This window comes from Aotus nancymaae, unplaced genomic scaffold (assembly GCF_030222135.1).
Source record: "Aotus nancymaae isolate 86718 unplaced genomic scaffold, 86718_ANA_hifiasm-v0.15.2.pri h1tg000011l, whole genome shotgun sequence".
Classification (NCBI taxonomy): Eukaryota; Metazoa; Chordata; class Mammalia; order Primates; family Aotidae; genus Aotus; species Aotus nancymaae.
Genome location: NW_026988422.1, coordinates 22,993,430 through 23,011,524, shown reverse-complemented (window position 1 = coordinate 23,011,524; position 18,095 = coordinate 22,993,430). Strand labels below are relative to the sequence as shown.

General features: G+C 42.6%; 1 long non-coding RNA gene across 2 annotated transcripts in view; it reads left to right on the top strand.

Annotated features, from left to right (window-relative positions):
• Positions 1-18,095, top strand: part of LOC105728206 (uncharacterized) — a 69,494-nt gene that overhangs the window by 36,484 nt on the left and 14,915 nt on the right. For both annotated transcript variants that reach the window (XR_001109976.2, XR_001109974.2), the window contains exon 4: positions 15,388-15,536. This is a non-coding gene — a long non-coding RNA (uncharacterized LOC105728206). The remainder of the gene's footprint in view (positions 1-15,387; positions 15,537-18,095) is intronic.

The window sequence follows — 18,095 nt, the reverse complement described above, 5'->3', positions numbered from 1 at the left end:
TCGGCTCACTGCAACCTCCGCCTCCCGGGTTCAAGCAATTCTCCTGCCTCAGCCTCCTGAGTAGCTGGGACTACAGGTGTGCACCACCACACCTGGCTAATTTTTGTATTTTTAGTAGAGACAGGGTTTCACCATGTTGGCCAGGATGGTCTCAATCTCTCGATCTCGTGATCTGCCCGCCTCAGCCTCCAAAAGTGCTGAAAATTCTTATGTTTATAAAAGCATATGCTTCAACAAACGTATAAATAAATAGATTGGGCACAGTGGCTCATGCCCGCAATCCCAGCACTTTGGGAGGCCGAGGCGAGCAGGTCACAAGGTCAGGAGTTGGAGACAAGCCTGGCCAACATGGTGAAACCCCGTCTTTGCTAAAAATACAAAAATTAGCCAGGCGTGGTGGTGCTCGCCTATAGTCCCAGTTACTTGGAAGGCTGAAGCAAAAGAATTGCTTGGCCGGGTGCGGTGGCTCACACCTGTAATCCCAGCACTTTGGGAGGCCGAGGCGGGTGGATCACAAGGTCAAGAGATCGAAACCATCCTGGTCAACATGGTGAAACCCCGTCTCTACTAAAAATACAAAAAATTAGCTGGGCATGGTGGCGCGTGCCTGTAATCCCAGCTACTCAGGAGGCTGAGGCAGGAGAATTGCCTGAACCCAGGAGGCAGAGGTTGCTGTGAGCCGAGATCGCGCCATTGCACTCCAGCCTGGGTAACAAGAGTGAAACTCCGTCTCAAAAAAGAAAAAAAAAAAGAATTGCTTGAACTTGGGAGGCGGAGGCTGCAGTGAGCCAAGAATTGCGACACTGCACTGCAGCCTAGGTGATAGAGCAAGACTCGGTCTCAAAAAAAAAAATACAAATAAATATATATGTATAATCTGTTTTTTAAAAATCATAAATAGTATAATATCCATTCTATTCTGCAACTTTTAAAAATACAATTAAGGCCAGGCGTTGTGGCTCATGCCTGTAATCCTAGCACTTTGAGAGGGCGAGGTGGGTGGATCACTTGACGACAGGAGTTTGAGACCAGCCTGGCCAACAGGGTGAAACCCTGTCTGTACTACAAATAATACAAAAAAATTAGCTAGGTGTGGTGGCAGACCTCTATAATCCAGCTACTCGGGATGCTGAGGCAGGAGAATCACTTCAACCCAGGCTGCTCTCAAATTTGTGAGCTCAAGCAATCTGCCTGCCCCAGCTTCCCAAAATGCTGGGATTACAAGTATGAGCCACTGTGCCTGGCCCTGCATTACTGATTTAACCAGAGCCATAACAATGTATATTTAGCTTGCTTTCGGGTTTTTTTTAATTAGGTATTACTTACTTGGCTTCCAATATGTTGTAGCAGTTTACACTCTCACCAATGGCATATGTGAGTGCCAGTTTCTGAAAACCTTTACTGTCATTGAGGATTATCAAAACTTTTCTAAATAAATTTTGAAATTTATCTAAGTTAATCCTTTGAGGTAGAAATGTATATAAAATGGACAGTGCATAAAGTAAGCACATTTACCTCAGCAAACAGACTGTAGATTCCCAATTCAGTCTAAGAGTAAAGGTAGGGGCCAGGTTGGGTGCGGTACTTCATGTGTGTAATCACAGCACTTTGGGAGGCTGAGGCAGGTGGATCATTTGAGGCCAGGAGTCCTAGAGCAGCCTGGGCAACATAGCAAGACCTGTCTCTACAAAAAAAAAAAAAAAAATTTTAAATTAGCTGGGCCTCGTGATGCATGCCTATAGTCTCAGCTACTTAGGAGGCTGAATCAGGAGGATCTCCTTGCAAGGCTGTAGTGAGCCATGATTGTGGCACTGTGCTCCAGCCTGGAGACAGAGTGAGACCCTGTTTCCAAAAAAGAAAAAAAGAGTAAAGATACTAGGGAGTCATTTATTTGTCATTCTCTGCTTTACGTTTCTAAGATTTAGGGCTTGGAAAGCATTTTCTTACACAATGTTGCAAGTGACGTTAGGGTTTTAAGTGGGTTCACAAGCTGGACTGCAGTGCTGCACTATAGACTGTGTTAGGCCTTCCAGTATATTAATACTTGTACTTAACATCCCCAAAATATAAGGCTGTACAGATAGTTTGAGACTAATCATTGTGTGTAAGTATATCTTCTGGGAAAAGACATTGACACATCCAACTTGGAAGGCCAGAAACATGTTTCCCTTCTACTGCAATGCAATGGGGTGCACCCACCATCTCTGCTCTCCAACCTTCCTCACGTTGGAGACCAGTCTTCTCCGGAGTCTTGGATCTTGGCAGGAGGTCACTTCACTTTATGCATTCCGCTTGAGTAAGAGACAAGCTGAGAAGCAGAGACTGCTCAATCGAAGAAGGGGAAAGAGCAGCGGGAGTGAGGGGTTAAAAATCCCCTTTGACTGTGGAGGGAAGGCAAATATTAATTTGCACCCCCTACTTTGTTCCACTCTAAATCTGATGAAAATCTAAGGCACCATTTTGTAGAGAGAGAAAAACAAAATCAAGCTAAATTCAAGGCTATACCGACTAGGGACAAGGCAACCGGGATCTATCCAGGCTAGAAAATGGCATTTACACAGAGTGTATTGGACCCACACATTCTAGAACGTGGCATGTGGAATTTCTGTTACCACCAAACACCTTAGAGTGCCAGGCTTTGTTACCAAAGAAAATGGAAGGGATTGAGCTGCATTTGGCCTCTTAAATGGGAACACATTCTTCGGTGTGTTTACAAATTTTCAAGGGAAAATTAGGTATTTTGTGCTTTTTGTTTCAGTGATTTTGCTTATTTGCTCTGAAAGTCCTGCTGTCAAATCCTGTTTTCTCTGGCTTGTTAAAAAAATCTCCAACTGCCTTTGGAAGTTGTAGCAATTGATCAATACAAAGGCAAGGCTTAGCAACTAACCAGAAATCACACACACAAAAAATGACAAAGGCCTTAGTAATTGTTTCCCTTTGTATGTTTTTCACCACTGTACCAATCTCCAAGGCCTTTTTTTTTTTTTTTTTTTTTGTCACAGGGTGAGGAAACAGGATCTCACTTTGTTGCCCAGGCTGGAGTGCAGTGGTGCAATCTCAGCTCACTGCAGCTGCCATCTCATGGGCTCAAGTGATTCTCCCACCTCATCCTCCTGAGTAGCTGGGACTACAGGCATGCGCCACCATGCTCAGCTAATGTTTTAATTTTTCATAGCAACAAGGTCTTACTCTTATTGTTCAGGCTGGTCTTGACTTCCTGAACTCAAGTGATCCTCCCACCTTGGCCTCCCTAAGTGCTGGGATTGCAAATGTGAGCCACTATGCCCAGTTTCAAAGAATTTATGTCTTTTTTTTTTTTTTTAAAAGATGGGGTCGCCCATTCAAAAGTGAGCAAAGGATATGAACAGATACTTTACAAAAGAAGACATACATGAGGCCAACAAACATGAAAAAATGCTCATCATCACTGGTCATTAGAGAAATGCAAATCAAAACTACATTGAGATACCATCTCACGCCAGTTAGAATGGCAATCATTAAAAAATCTGGAGACAACAGATGCTGGAGAGGATGTGGAGAAATAGGAACACTTTAAGACTGTTGGTGGCAGTGTAAGTTAGTTCAACCATTGTGGAAGACAGTGTGGCGGTTCCTCAAGGACCTAGAAAAAGAAATTCCATTTGACCCAGCAATCCTGTTACTGGGTATATATCCAAAGGATTATAAATCATTCTACTATAAGGACACATGCACACAAATGTTCATTGCAGCACTGTTTACAATAGCAAAGACCTGGAACCAATCCAAATGCCCATCGATGATAGACTGGACAGGGAAAATGTGGCACATATACACCATGGAATATTATGCAGCCATCAAAAACGATGAGTTCGCGTCCTTTGTAGGGACATGGATGAACGTGGAAACCATCATTCTCAGCAAACTGACACAAGAACACAAAATCAAACACCGCATGTTCTCACTCATAGGCGGGTGTTGAACAATGAGAACACATGGACACAGGGAGGGGAGCACTATACACTGGGGTCTGTTGGGGGAAATAGGGGAGGGACAGCAGGGGGTGGGGAGTTGGGGAGAGAGAGCATGGGGAGAAATGCCACATTATAGGCGAAGGGGAGGAAGGCAGCAAATCACACTGCTACATATGCACCTATGCAACAATCTTGCATGTTCTTCACATGTACCCCAAAACCTAAAATGCAATAAAAAAAAGATAAAATTAATAAACCTTAGACTAAAAAAAAAAAAGAGGGAAAATTCAAATAAATAAAATCAAAGATGAAACAGGATTAAAAAAAAAATGGGGTTTCACCATATTGGTCAGACTGGTCTTGAACTCCTGACCTCAGGTGATCTGCCCACCTCAGCCTCCCAAAGTGCTGGGATTACAGGCGTGAGCTACCATGCCCGGCAGAATTTATGTCTTAATCTGTTTTGCCATAAAGGAATATCTGAGGATAGATGCTTTTTTTAAAAAAAAAAAATATCAGGATGAATGACTTAAGGAAACAAAAACTCTTGCTTGCAGAGAACTAGAAAACTAGAATGAGGTAACAAACAGAACCCCTGAGGACCAGGATCGGGTTTAATACACATAATTTTACCATTAAAGATACAACTGGAGACTAAGAGGTTGAGACCAACTGGAGCAACATAGTGAGACCCTGTATCTACAAAAACACAAAAAATTAGCCAGGCACGGGGTCTTGTGCCTGTAGTACCAGCTACTCAGGAAGCTGAGGCAGGAGGATCACTTGAGCCCAAGAGTTCAAACTGCAGTGAGCTATGATCATGCCACTGCACTCCAGCCTAGGCGACAGAGCAAGGCCCTGTCTCAAAAACAAAACTAAACTAAACTAATTAACAACAAAAGAGGGGAGGTTGGAGGGGAGATGAGGGGAAGAGTAAAATAAAAAACAAAACACAAGACAGTCACTGACAAAAGCGAGCCTTTCTTACTAACTCACCACATCTACAAAGTCTCCATCTCATCTTACAGGAAAAAACAGTGGGGAGGGGTTTGTGTAGGGTCAGAGCTGACGGTCTTCAGCACACAGTGGGTGCCCAGCAGACGGCTCTTGAGTGGGCAGCACTGCTGTCTGGCTTGCAAAGGGCAAGCCCAACCAAGGGTTTGGTGATTCTGATTGACAGCTTTGATTTGACCTCTTTGGTGTCATCTGACCTTTTGTCAGAAACTGTCTCAGGTAGGAAGTAAAAATCTCTCCCCACCGCTCCTCTCACCCCACAAATGAGAACTTAACAAAGGCCAGGGGACAAGGCAGGTGGCTCAGTCTTACCCATTATGAGAATCTTGGCTGCCTGCCTGGGTCCACAAAGCAAGCAACACGTATTTTTAAATTTCTTCATAGTCCATTAGGTAACATATAATACCCTTCAACTGAAAGAATTTCAAGTCACATGCTTAGAGCCTTCTTATTTAGGGTGTCTCTCCCATGGTGACTATGTATCACCAAAAATATCTTCTGTAGATATTCATGTGACTAGATCTCAGTTACATGTAAACAGGAATTTTCATTTGAGTCATAGTCTCCATATAATTAACTTATGAGCTTTTGGCTAAGTTTCCTTTGTTAATATTCTCAGTTGTACTAAAGTTGAGCTCGCAGAAAAAGGTTTGGAGTAAATTTGGTTGGGAGAATTGTTAGTATTTGACACATACTTTTTAAACCAGTTTTACTTGATTTTTACTGTATTTTTGATTGGTCAGTGGTGGGGAAGAGCCCTTGAATAACTGCTGTCTTCTTAATTTGCTGAATTGGAGAAGTTCCTTGATTTGTTCCTTAGTTCCTTAAATAGCTTGTGTTCATCCAGCTCTTTTGACTCTCTCCGTGAATACTCTACCTCCTCTCAACAATGATCTGGGCTGTGTTTTAGATCCAGCTGCTTAAGAAAGAATGGCTGAGAAGAAATTAATTGGGCCAAATTTATTCTAGGAGGTGAGATTGAAATAAGAGCTGACTTAGGCATAAAGCCAAAATGAAACCAGTCACACAAAAAATGTACAAGGTGATTATAAAGCTTGCCTCTAAATTAAGTAGAAATCTGTGGCAAGCTGCATCTCTTGCAGAGTCAGTTCTGGGTCAGCTGGCAGCCACTGTAACTCCCTTGCAGATCTGCTCAAGACCTTGTTTCAGGCTGTCTCCCACTTGATCCAAGTCATCCGAGGATCCTTTTCTTGAAAGTCATAAAAAATTAGGACAACAGAATCATTGTCAATATCAGCCATGGCAGTCACTCATTCTGTCTTTTTTGTTTTTTAAGGCCTTTAAAAAGACTGATTTCATGCTGAAATAAATCTGTATCTGAGGATGCTAAAAGTCTTACTGCCAAGCCAGTTCTCAATACAATCTAAACTGGGAAAGGAACCTTCATTGGGATGATGGCCAAGAAACTAGTCAGTTGTAGATGTAGCTTAAAAGGTCATTGGCTTACTTGCAAGAATTCTGGCAGCTCAACATTTGCTACACATTCCTCTCATTAGTCAATTGTTTTTGAATTTCTTTTCCACTGGGAAACCCAACAATGTCTCTTGTCTGAATATACCATTCTCAGCTGATTTCTCTTCCTGTGAGATGTTAGGAATGATGTCCTGCAGCATCCCATGTGAGTCACAGGTCAGGAGGCAGGATGCCTTTCAAGTTATTTGGATACAGCCACTCCACTCCCTCCCTGTGATTCAGTCCACACTCTCTGATGGCATACACAGCATGCCTTTAGAAGAACCTGAAGCTGAGACCCAAAAGAAACAGAGCCAAAAAGGATCTCAGATAACCTGTCCAATGGAGGGTCTAACCATGTGGCCTACCTAGTACTGAGAAGTTTCCTGGGGCACAGAACTTTCACTGCTAAAACTGTGGATCCTGTGCCAGCTGAAGCAGGTGGTTGCAATGTACCCAACTGCTCTTCAGAGAAGAGACTGAGGCCAAGGAGGCTGACTTGCCTAAACTAATGAAATCTGTCAGTGGCAGATCTAGGATTAGAAACCAGATCTAATGGTACTAGAGTTTAGTGCTCTTTGAGAGCTGGAACTTTCTTGTATTCCCATAGTGCACTGCACACAATAGGTGTTGAAATTTCTGTTGTGGTTGTTTTTTGAGTTCAAAGCATATGCTTTTCACAGATATGATTGTTCCTAATTAGCAATGGATCTCACTCAAGATCATCATGAATTAATGGTGAAATCAGTTTTCTACTTCTAGATTCTGAACAGAACAGTGAGAATGAAGGGGAGGGAAGCTTTGTGAGTAATAATACAAATGGTTAAGCAAACAGGACTGTGCAAAGATGAAGAGACCCTTATGACTGAGCAACACAGTAGCAGGGAACACAAACAAATATGGTATAGGTGTAAACACCAAAGAGTAGGAAGTCTTTTCCTGTCCTTAGAGTATGGTAGAAAGAAAAGCATTATAGTTCTGACAAAAGAAGGTAACCATGGAGAAACACACACACACACACACACACACACACACACCCCATGTGGTAATGACCATGTGATGAAAAATAATATCACCTGATATTTTTGGTTGTATGTTTTTCAGGGTCTTCAAAAGAACCTAGCTCCTGGCAGTATTCTTTGCCCTTCCAGATCTAAAATCTGCCCTGTTTTTCTTGCCGGTTTTCTCTCCTGGGTCCTGAGTTTTTTTATAAAGTTGCACAAATTACCAGGAATCATTAGTCTGTTATGCATACATTTTTAGGATCACTTAACTCAGCAGTGCTGTATCCTCTTCAATGCCACAGTCTTCTCACCTACAAGAGACACCAATGTTATATATACAAGGGAACAGACAAAGCATTAGGGATGTGACTTGCTCAGGATTAAGACTGGAGAAATGACTATTGGAAACAGGGGCTCAGGAACAATCTTATTTATCATGGAAGTCTTCAGCAACTCATTTTGTGAGGTAGTACTTTGGCACTTGATTTCTTTAATCTGGTATGGAGCCCAAGGAAGTGGTACTTGGAGAGGGAGCAGCATAAACAAAACAAAAGTGACTAAGCTGTTTGACACCCATTAAAATGGGTGTTACTCCCCCAATGGAAATCAGCTATCTGCTTTTCTATTTTACCACGCCTTTTCCTGCTGGCGATCTGAAATAGGGTTACCTGTTCCTCTGACTAATCCCTAAAAACGCAGATGAACAGAGGCTGAGATGACCTACTTTGCAAATACCTGTAACAGTGTTAATCGGTGAACTTTGTGGTCAGACAGCCTCACAGTTGTTCTACTTTAGACTGAAGGCCAGATTGGGAGCTGACTTTGGAACAGGCTTGTGGCCACCCACCAGAAGCAAAGGAGTTGGGAAACAAGTGCTAGTTAGAAATGTAAATTACTGGCTGGGTCTGATGGTGTGTGCCTGTAGTCCCAGCTACTCAGGAAGCTAGGCAGGAAGATTGCTTGAGCCGAGGAGCTCGAGGCGCTAATGCATAATCACAGATCACACCTATGAATAGCCACTGCACTCCAGCCTGTGCAACATAGTGAGACTCCATCTCTAGAAAGAAAATGCAAATGATTGGACCTTACCTTAGTGTTGTGATTCAGAATTTCTTTTTGTTTTTAATAAACATTAATATTTAGCATAGTTTTAGATTTACAGAAAAATTGTGAAGACAGTACAGAGATTCCATATAACACACACCCAGTTTCCGATTATTAACATCTTACACTTGTATGGTATATTTGTTACAACTGTTGAACCAATTTTGATACTTTCTTGTTAACTAAAGTTCATATTTTATTTAAATTTTCTTTCTTTTTTTTTTTTGATTGGTTTTCTTTATTCAAATTTTCTAAGTTCTTTTTTTTTGAGATGGAGTCTTGCTCTGTCACCCAGGCTGGAATGCAATGGCGCTATCTTGGCTCACTGCAATCTCCACCTCCCGGATTCAAGTGATTCTCTTGCCTAAGCCTCCTGAGTAGCTGAGATTACAGGCATGTGCCACCACGCCCGGCTAATTTTTAATATTTTTTAGTAAAGACAGGGTTTCACCATGTCGGTCAGGCTGGTCTCGAACTCCAGACCTCGTGATCCACCCACCTCAGCCTCCCAAAGTGCTCGGGTTACAGGCGTGAGCCACCGCGCCCGACCCAAATTTTCTAAGTTCTTATCTAATCTCCTTTTTCTGTTCCAGGATCCTGTCTAGGATACCATGCTACATTTAGTCATCATACCTTCTTGGGCTTCTCTTGGTTGTGACAGTTTTCTTAGACTTTCCTTATTTATTTATTTTAAAGATAGGGTTTCACCATGATGGCCAGGCTGGTCTTGAACTCCTGACCTCAGGTGATCCACCCACCTCTGCCTCCCAAAGTGCTAGGATTACAAGCGTGAGCCACCGCACCTGGCCTAGACTTTCCTTATTTTTGTAATAAGTCTTTTGTTGTTGTTTTTTGAAACAGGGTTTCCTTCTGTTGCCCAGGCTGAAGTGCAGTGATGTAATCATGGCTCACTGTAACCTCAAACTCCTGGGCTCAAGCAATCCTTTCACCTCAGCCTCCTGAGTGTTCCATCATGCCAGGAGAATCTTTTTTTTTTTTTTTTTTTGAGATGGAGTCTTGCTCTCTCTCCCAGGCTGGAGTGCAGTGGCAAGATCTCAGCTCATTGCAAGTGCTGGGATTACAGGCATGAGCCATCAGGACCAGCCCAGCATGATCTTTTGATCATAGATGTGAGCTCTCGTTATGTTGCCCAGCCTAGTCTTGAACTCCTGGCCTCAAGCAACCCTCCTGCTTTGGCCTCCCAAAGTGTTAGAATTACAGGCGTGAGCCACCATGCCTGGTCCTAGACTTTCCTTGTCTTTTTTATGACCTTAACAGTTTTAAAAAGTACTGGTCAGGTATTTTTTATAGAATGCCCTTCAACTTGGGGTTTGTCTGATGTGCTACTCATGATCAGATTGAGGTTATGGGTTTTGGGGAAAAATACCACACAGGGAAAATGCCACTCTTATCACATAACAAGTGTACACTGAGGTAGTTTTGTCATTTCCCCACTGTATTCTTTTTCCTCTCCCCTTACCATATGTATTCTTTGGAAGGAAACCACCATGTGCAACCCACACGTGAGGGGAATTAAGTTTTGCCTCCTTGAGGGTAGAATATTTACATAAATTATTTGGAATTCTTCATGGGAGATTTGTCCATTTTCCATCATTTATTCAATCATTTATATCAGGAGAGACTTACAGACATTTATTTTATACTTTGAGTAATAATCTAATACTTACATTTTCTGGTTTTGGCCTTTTGGGTGCCCTTTCTGTTGGCCCTGGTGTCCACTTGACACATCCCCATTGTTTGTTTGTTTGTTTTAACACTTCACTACTTTCTGGCATTTAATTTTTTCTTCCAGGCACTTGTTTTTAATTTCCTGTCACTTCTTTTTTTTGACAAGCTTTTTGGATGTTTCTCAGGCACACTATATTTAAACAGGTATTGACAGAAGAGCTTCCTATTTTTGCGATCTTAAGAGTCACATGGGGCCCTTATTAAGAGTTTCGTGCCTCTTCTCTGAAGATTCTGACTTAATAGCTCTGGAGTGAGCCCTAAGGATCTGGAATTTATAACAAGTATCTCCAGATGGTTCTTACAATCAGGAATGTTTGGTAAACAGGGACTTAAGGTCATTTTAATTAAGACTTCTGAGTAAAGCTTAATTTAGACAGATAACTACAATTGGTAGAATTGGAAGAATAAGTCTCTGTAGTTGAAATTCCAAGTGTTTTCAAATGCACTATTGCATTTAATCCTCATTATTCAGATACAAAGTAGGAAGAATATTTTATAGGTGAGGAGAGTGAAATCCCAGATAAGAAAGTGGCTTTCCTAAGATTGCACAGTGGAACATACCACCATACCATGGTCAATAGGCAGAGACAAAAAGCAACACGCAATCTCTTGTGTTTTGGGATTTGGAATAGCATTACTAAGTAAGATGACTAAAAATATAGGATGTCAGTCTGCTGATAGGACTGAATTTTGAGCAATAAAGATTTATAATGTAACAGTAAAATTGATGTACCTAAGCAAGCCACTGTTTCCAGTACCTTTTCTTCCATCAAAGTGTACCACGTTCATGTTTTTTTGAGTGACAGATATATGCCAATTAGCCTGCTCTTTTAACTTCTTTTTAACTGGTTCCTTTTTCAAAAATCTAGACAGGCCAGGTGTGGTGGCTCACGCCTGTAATCCCAGCACTTTGGAAGGCCAAGGTGGATGGATCACTTAAGGTTAGGAGTTCAAGACCAGCCTGCAACATGAGACCCTGTCTCTACAAAAATTCGCTGGACATGGTGTCACATGCTTGTAATCCCAGCTACTCAGTTGGCTGAGGCAGGAGAATCACCTGAACCCAGAAGGCAGAGATTGCAGTGAGCTGAGACAGCACCACTGCACTCTAGCCTGGAAGACAGAGTTAGACTGTCTCAAAAAAAAAAAAAAAATTGAGATATAAATCTCCATGAGTTTCCCACAGCTGCCATAACCAAGTACCACAAACTAACTTGCTTTAAGCAACAGAAATTTATTCTCTCACAGTGTTGAAAGCTAAAAGTCCAAAATCAAGATGTTGGCAAGACCATGCTCCTCCCCAAACCTCTAAGGGAGGATCCTTCCTTGCTTCTTTCAGCTTTTGATAGCCCTAGACATTCCTTTGCTTATGACAACATAACTGCAATCTCTGCTTCTGATTCACATGGTTATCTTTTTTCTCTGTGTTGTGTTTCTGTATCTTCACATGGGACATGGGATAGGGTCCTCTTTTTGTAAGAACTCCAGTCACATTGGATTAAGGACCCACTCTATTCCTATATGATTTCATCTTAACTATTTACGTCTGACTCCTCATATCCATTAGCAATCACTGCCCATGCCCCTGTTTCCAATGCCTAGCAACCACAAATCTACTTCCTGTCCGTATGGATTTGCCTATTCACAGGCATTTCCTGTAAATAGGAAAATCCATACACAGACATTTTATGTAAACAGAATCATATAATAAGAAGGCTTTTCTGTTTGGCTTCTTCTGTTTTCTTTTTTTTTCAAGACATAGTCTCACTCTGTTACCCAGGCTGGAGTGCAATGGTGCTATCTTGACTCACTGCAACCTCTGATTCCTAAGTTCAAGCGATTCTACCTGCCTCAGTCTCCTGAGTAGCTGGGATTACAGGTGCATGCCACTACAACTGGCTAAATTTTGTATTTTTAGTAGAGATTTCACTATGTTGGCCAGGCTGGTCTCAAACTCCTGACCTCAGGTGATCTGCCCACCTCAGCCTCCCAAAGTGCTGGGATTACAGGCATCAGCCACCACGACTGGCCAGCTTCTGTTTTCACAGTTCATCTACACTGTAGTGATAGTAGCAGGAGGCAGACAAATGCCTAGGCAGATAGGGGCGGGTCCATGGTGAAACCCTACCTTCAAGCCAAAAATAGTCTGAAGGCTGAAAGACTGTAATACTGGTTCCAGATGAAACCTGCGACCCAGAGTGAGAACTTCTGTTCCTATTTGCCCACCCTTTCCTGATTGGTTCTTTCTGAATAATGCTTTTCAGCCAATCAAATGTTACCTTTTCCAACATTGCCTATGGCCTTCCCCTTCCCCATCATGTGCCTATAAAAACCCCCAGACTCAGCCATACTGGGGGAGAGGACCCAACCTTCCAGTCCCCTCTCTGCTAAGAGCCGTTTTGTTGCTCAATAAAATTCTCCACCCTCATCACCCTTCAATTGTCAGTGTGACCTCATTCTTCTTGGACGTGGGACAAAAATTCAGGACCCACCAAACGCAGGTACTCAGAAGGCTGTAAACATTGTGGCCCTCTGCCTTCCACCAGCAGAGGGCAGCCTCCCTACACCACGGGAAGCAGTGGCAGGGCCAAGCCAGGCACGGAGCCAAGGTCCAGAGCCAGGCAAGGGCCTGACCAAGCTGTTAACATGCTGCCATCCCTCAGGCTATAGATGTTGGGACTAAAAGAGCTAATTAGCACATTGTAACATCTCTGGTGGGGCTTCAGGGTTGTGGGCACTCTTGCCTGGGCACCACTGCATCCCCCTGGGGAGACACACCTGGTCTAGCTACAAGCCCTGCATGGAGCCCGCCCCTGTGCTGATGTTTGGAATGGCTGGTCAGACCCCATACTCACTTGCCCACACATTACCTCCTGCCAAGAGTTGAGTATGTAGTTGCAGCAGCAGCAGTGGGAGCCATGGGCTGGAATGCAAGCCAGACATGGCCCAGTGGGCCAAGCAGATGGGATGTCCCCTGCTACAAATCTGGCAAATGGATCCAAGAAAAATCCTGTGTCTGTAGCATGTATCAAGTGCTTCATTCCTTTTTATGGCTGAGTAATATTCCACTCTTTGGTTATAACACATTTTGTTTATAGACTCATCAGTTTGATAGACACTTGGGTTGTTTCTACTTTTTGGTTATTATGAATAATGGTGCTATAAATGTTCATGTACAAGTTTGTGTGTGAACATTTTGATTTTTTCATACCTAGGAGTGGAATTGCTGAATCATATCATAATTATGTTTGTTTCTGTTTTTGTTTTTTGAGACAGAGCCTTGCTCTGTCACCCAAGCTGGAGTGCACTGGTGTGATCTCAGCTCACTGCAACCTCCACCTCCTGGGTTCAAGCGATTCTCCTGCCTCAGCCTCCTGAGTAGGTAGGATTATAGGCACATACCAGCACACCCAGCTAATTTTTGTATTTTTAGTAGAGACAGGGTTTCACCATGTTGGTCAGGTTGGTCTCAAACTCCTGGCCTCGTGATCCACCTGCGTTGGCCTCCCAAAGTGCTGGGATTATAGGTGTGAGCCACTGTGCCTGGCCAATTATGTTTAATTTCTCACCAGTTAGAGACCTATTATACAGCATGGTGACTACAGGTAATGACATTATATTGTACTTTTTAAAAAAATGCAAATAGAGTGGTAAGATGTCATGGTGCACATCTGTAGTCCCTGCTATTCAGGAGGCTGAGGTGGAAGGATTGCTTCAGCCCAGGGAGGTTGAAGCTGCAGTGAACCATGATCATCCTAGTGCACTACAGCCTGGGCAACAGAGCACGACCTTGTCTCAAAAAAGAAAAAAGGTAAATAGAGTGGATGATAAGTGTTCTTACCACAAAAGTGACAATTATGTGAGGTAATGCATTTGTTAATTAGCTAGATTTAATTATTCCATAATGTATATATACTTCAAAACATTGTGTTCTACACAATACATACAATTTTCTCTGCTATTTAAAAAAAATCATCAGCAATGTACAGAGGTTATAATTTTTCTACATCCTCCCCAATGCTTGTTATTGTTTGTATTTTTTTCTAATCATAGCTGTGAAAGGAAAATAAATCTTAGGCCCTCAAAATCACTAAGCTAAAGGGTAAAGTCAAGTTGGGAACTGCTTATGGCAAACCTGCCTCCCATTCTACTCAAAGTCACCCCTCTGTTCACTGAGATAAATACACGTCTGATTGCCTCCTTTGGAGAAGCTAATCAGAAACTTAAGATAATTTGAGAAAATTTTTCTCTTACCTACCTATGACCTGGAAGCCCCTCCCTGCTTTGAGTTGCCCTGCCTTTGCTTTGAGTTGTCCCCTTTTCCAGGCTGAACCAGTGTTCATCTCATGTATGGTTGTTTTTTTTTTTTTGAGACATAGGCTTGCTCTGTTGCCAGGTGCCAGGCTTGAGTGCAGTAGCGCAATCTTGGCTCACTGCAACCTCCACCTCCTGGGTTCAAGCAATTCTCCTGCCTCAGCCTCCTGAATAGCTGGGACTACAGGTGCGCGCCACCACGCCCAGCTAATTTTTGTATTTTTTAGTAGAGACAGGGTTTCACCATGTTGGCCAGAATGGTCTTGATCTCTTTACCTTGTGATCCTCTCACCTCAGCCTCCCAAAGTGCTGGGATTACAGGCATGAGCCACCGCGCCCAGCCCATCTTATGTATGTTGATTGTATCTCATGTCTCCCTAAAATGTATAAAACCAGACTGTGCTCTGACCACCTTGGGCATGTGTCATCAGGACCTGAGGCTGTATCATGGGTGCCTGCCCTCAACCTTGGCAAAGTAAACTTTCTAAATTAACTGAGACCAGTCTTGCATATTTCAGGTTCACATTTTGGTAACCACAAAGGGATTCTGAATGGAGGTGCACATGACCTTTGACAAATCTCCTGTGGGTGCTTGGTATCAGCATGAGCTAACTTATGATTCAAACCAATAGGACAATTTGCTGAGATCTGGGAGCACCCCCTCCAGAGGATTCCTGCTCTCCCAAAATTTGGTTGAGATATAAAGTTTATTTTGCTTTACAACTCCTGCACCCTCACACCTTTGTTTGTTTGTTTGTTTTACTTGCTTCCAACAGGAATGAAAGATTTCTTCCTTCCATGATGATGGAAGGCAAGTAACTCCTTTATGGAGTTTGAGCTTGCTCCCAGCAGGGAAGACGAGTTCAAGTTTTTTCCTACTTTAAGGATGGTAAGGAGCAGTCTTCAGCCTGAGACTTATCCCTAGGTAAGTAGCTGAATTGTCTTGGCTAAAGTTTAACAACCAGCTGGTCTTAATTTCTCCTTATCATTAGAGCACTCAGTGACCAAGTCTACCTGGCTTCGTTAAACAAGAGGGAATTCCAAAGCCTCACTAATTTGGCTAAAATTCCTTGCAGCTGCAAAAGAGGGAAAAAAAAACCCCATGTGTTTGGTTTCTGTGTTTGCTTCCTCCTTAAAAAAAAATGTTCTTTCGTTTACTTTTCTTCCACCCTATACCTTCTTCCCTCTTTACCATCTGCAGTACCAAAAAGTCTAGAGAAAGCTTCTAATAACATGAATCCCTTTAAAGAATTCAGAACAAGGCACTACTCACCCCTTTTAGGGTGTTCTGTTTTCCTTGTGGCGTTTCAAGAGTCTTGGGCAGATTCTTCTTAGGTCTAAAGCTCTGTTTTCCTGTATTACATAAGCTGACCTCTTTGGCTTTGCAGGCACCAGAGATGACCTTGTACTGTGAGAGGATTTGACCCTGGCATGTGAAATGACGAACAAGAGCTAGAAAGATAGGGGTGGCTGAAACAGTTTACAGGAAGTGGTCGTGGCTGTTTTTTTTTTTTTTTCTCTCCTAGGAAGTTGTTTAAGGATCCTAAGTTCAGAGATGCATTCTAAAGGGTCTTCTCTATTGCTTTTTCTCCCAAAATTAATATTTGGCTTGTCTGTGAAAATTTGCCTGAGGAACTGACCTGTTGTTTTCATAGGTAAATGAGATACTGAGTTTTCTCAGTTCAAAAGAAAAAGACCATTTTGCTCCTCCCAGACAAAAGGAGCCCCTGGGTCATCAGGGGCCTCATGGTAGTGTCTGGGGGATTGACCCTCCAAACGATGTGCAATGTCCCTACAGGGAAAATCCCCAACAAAAATTAATTTTGCAAAAGGCAGCTGGGTGTGGTGGTGCATGCCTGTAATCCCAGCACTTTGGGAGGTTGAGGTGGGCGGATCACCTGAGATCAGGAGTTTGAGACCAGCCTGGCCAACATGGTGAAACTCTGTCTCTAATAAAAATACAAAAATTAGCTGGGTATGATGGCAGGTGCCTGTAATCCCAGCTACTCAGGAGGGTGAGGCAGGAGAATTGCTTGAATCTGGAAGGCAGAGGTTGCAGTGAGCCGAGATCATGCCACTGCCCTCTAGCATGAGTGACAGAGCAAGATTCTGCCTCAAAAAAAAAAAAAAAAAAGGCGAAAAAGAAAAAGGCTTGTCCAGGAAACGTATATGAGGCCTGATCACCCAGCCTTTTGAGCCCTCTCAGAGGTCATAGAACTCTGGAAAGAGAAACTGAGATACACAAGAGGGTGGAAATGACTCAGTAGTGACACACTGTGGAGTCCTGCCCACTAGCAGTACACATCAATCCACCACACAAAATCCTTAGGCCACAGATCAGTTCCTCCTTTTATGAAAATAAGTAGGAAATGGCCGGGCGCGGTGGCTCATGCCTGTAATCCCAGCACTTTGGGAGATAGAGGTGGGCAGATCACAAGGTCAGGAGTTTGAGACCAGCCTGGTCAACATGGCAAAACCCCATCTCTACTAAAAATGCAAAAATTAGCCTGGCATGGTGGCGGGCACCTGTACTCTCAGCTATTTGGGAGGCTGAGGCAGGAGAATCACTTGAACTCAGGAGGCAGAGGTTGCAGTGAGCCAAGATTGTGCCATTACACTCCAGCCTGGGTGAATAGAGCAAGACTCCATCTCAAAAAAAAAAAAAAAAAAAAGATAAAAGATAAAAGAAGTAGGAAACAAATAATCTAACAATGAGAATGGCCCACTTTCAAGTAATCTATAGATTTCATGGCACCTCTACTTGCCAGAGTTTATGTAAAATGGAAGTAGTATGGTCTTTGTGCATATTTACATAAAGGAAAAAGAGCCCTAAGATATGTTTTGGGAAAGGACTGTTATCTTTGTTTCAAAGCTAATCTATAAACTAGGTTCCTCCCAAAGTTAGTTTGGCCCATTCCTAGGAATAAAAAAGGACAGCTTGGAGTTCAAAAGCAAGATGAAGTCAATTACCTCAGATCTTTTTCACAGTCTCAGTTATAATTTTGCAGTGGTGGTTCCATAACTTTCACAGTTTTCATAAATAATCTGGGTAAATAATTAAAATAATTAGGTAAATACAACAGGATAAATACTTGTAGACAAACTTGTTATAACTTAGAATCTAAAATTATATTAAATAATATAGCCTGGCACAGTGGCTCATGCCTGTAGTCCCAGCACTTTTGGAGGCTAAGGTGGGAGGTTCACAAGGTCAGGAGTTCAAGACCAGCCTGGCCAACATAGTGAAACCCCATCTTTACTAAAACTACGAAAAAAATTAGCCAGACGTGGTGGCAGGTGCCTGTATTCCCAGCCACTTGGGAGGCTGAGTCAGGAGAATCATTTGAACCCGGGAGGCAGAGGTTGCAGTGAGCTGAGATCACACCACTGCCCTCCAGCCTGGGCAACACAGCAAGACTCTGTCTCAAAATAATAATAATAATAAATAGATTTTTTATTATTTGAGTATTTTCCAATAAAATTA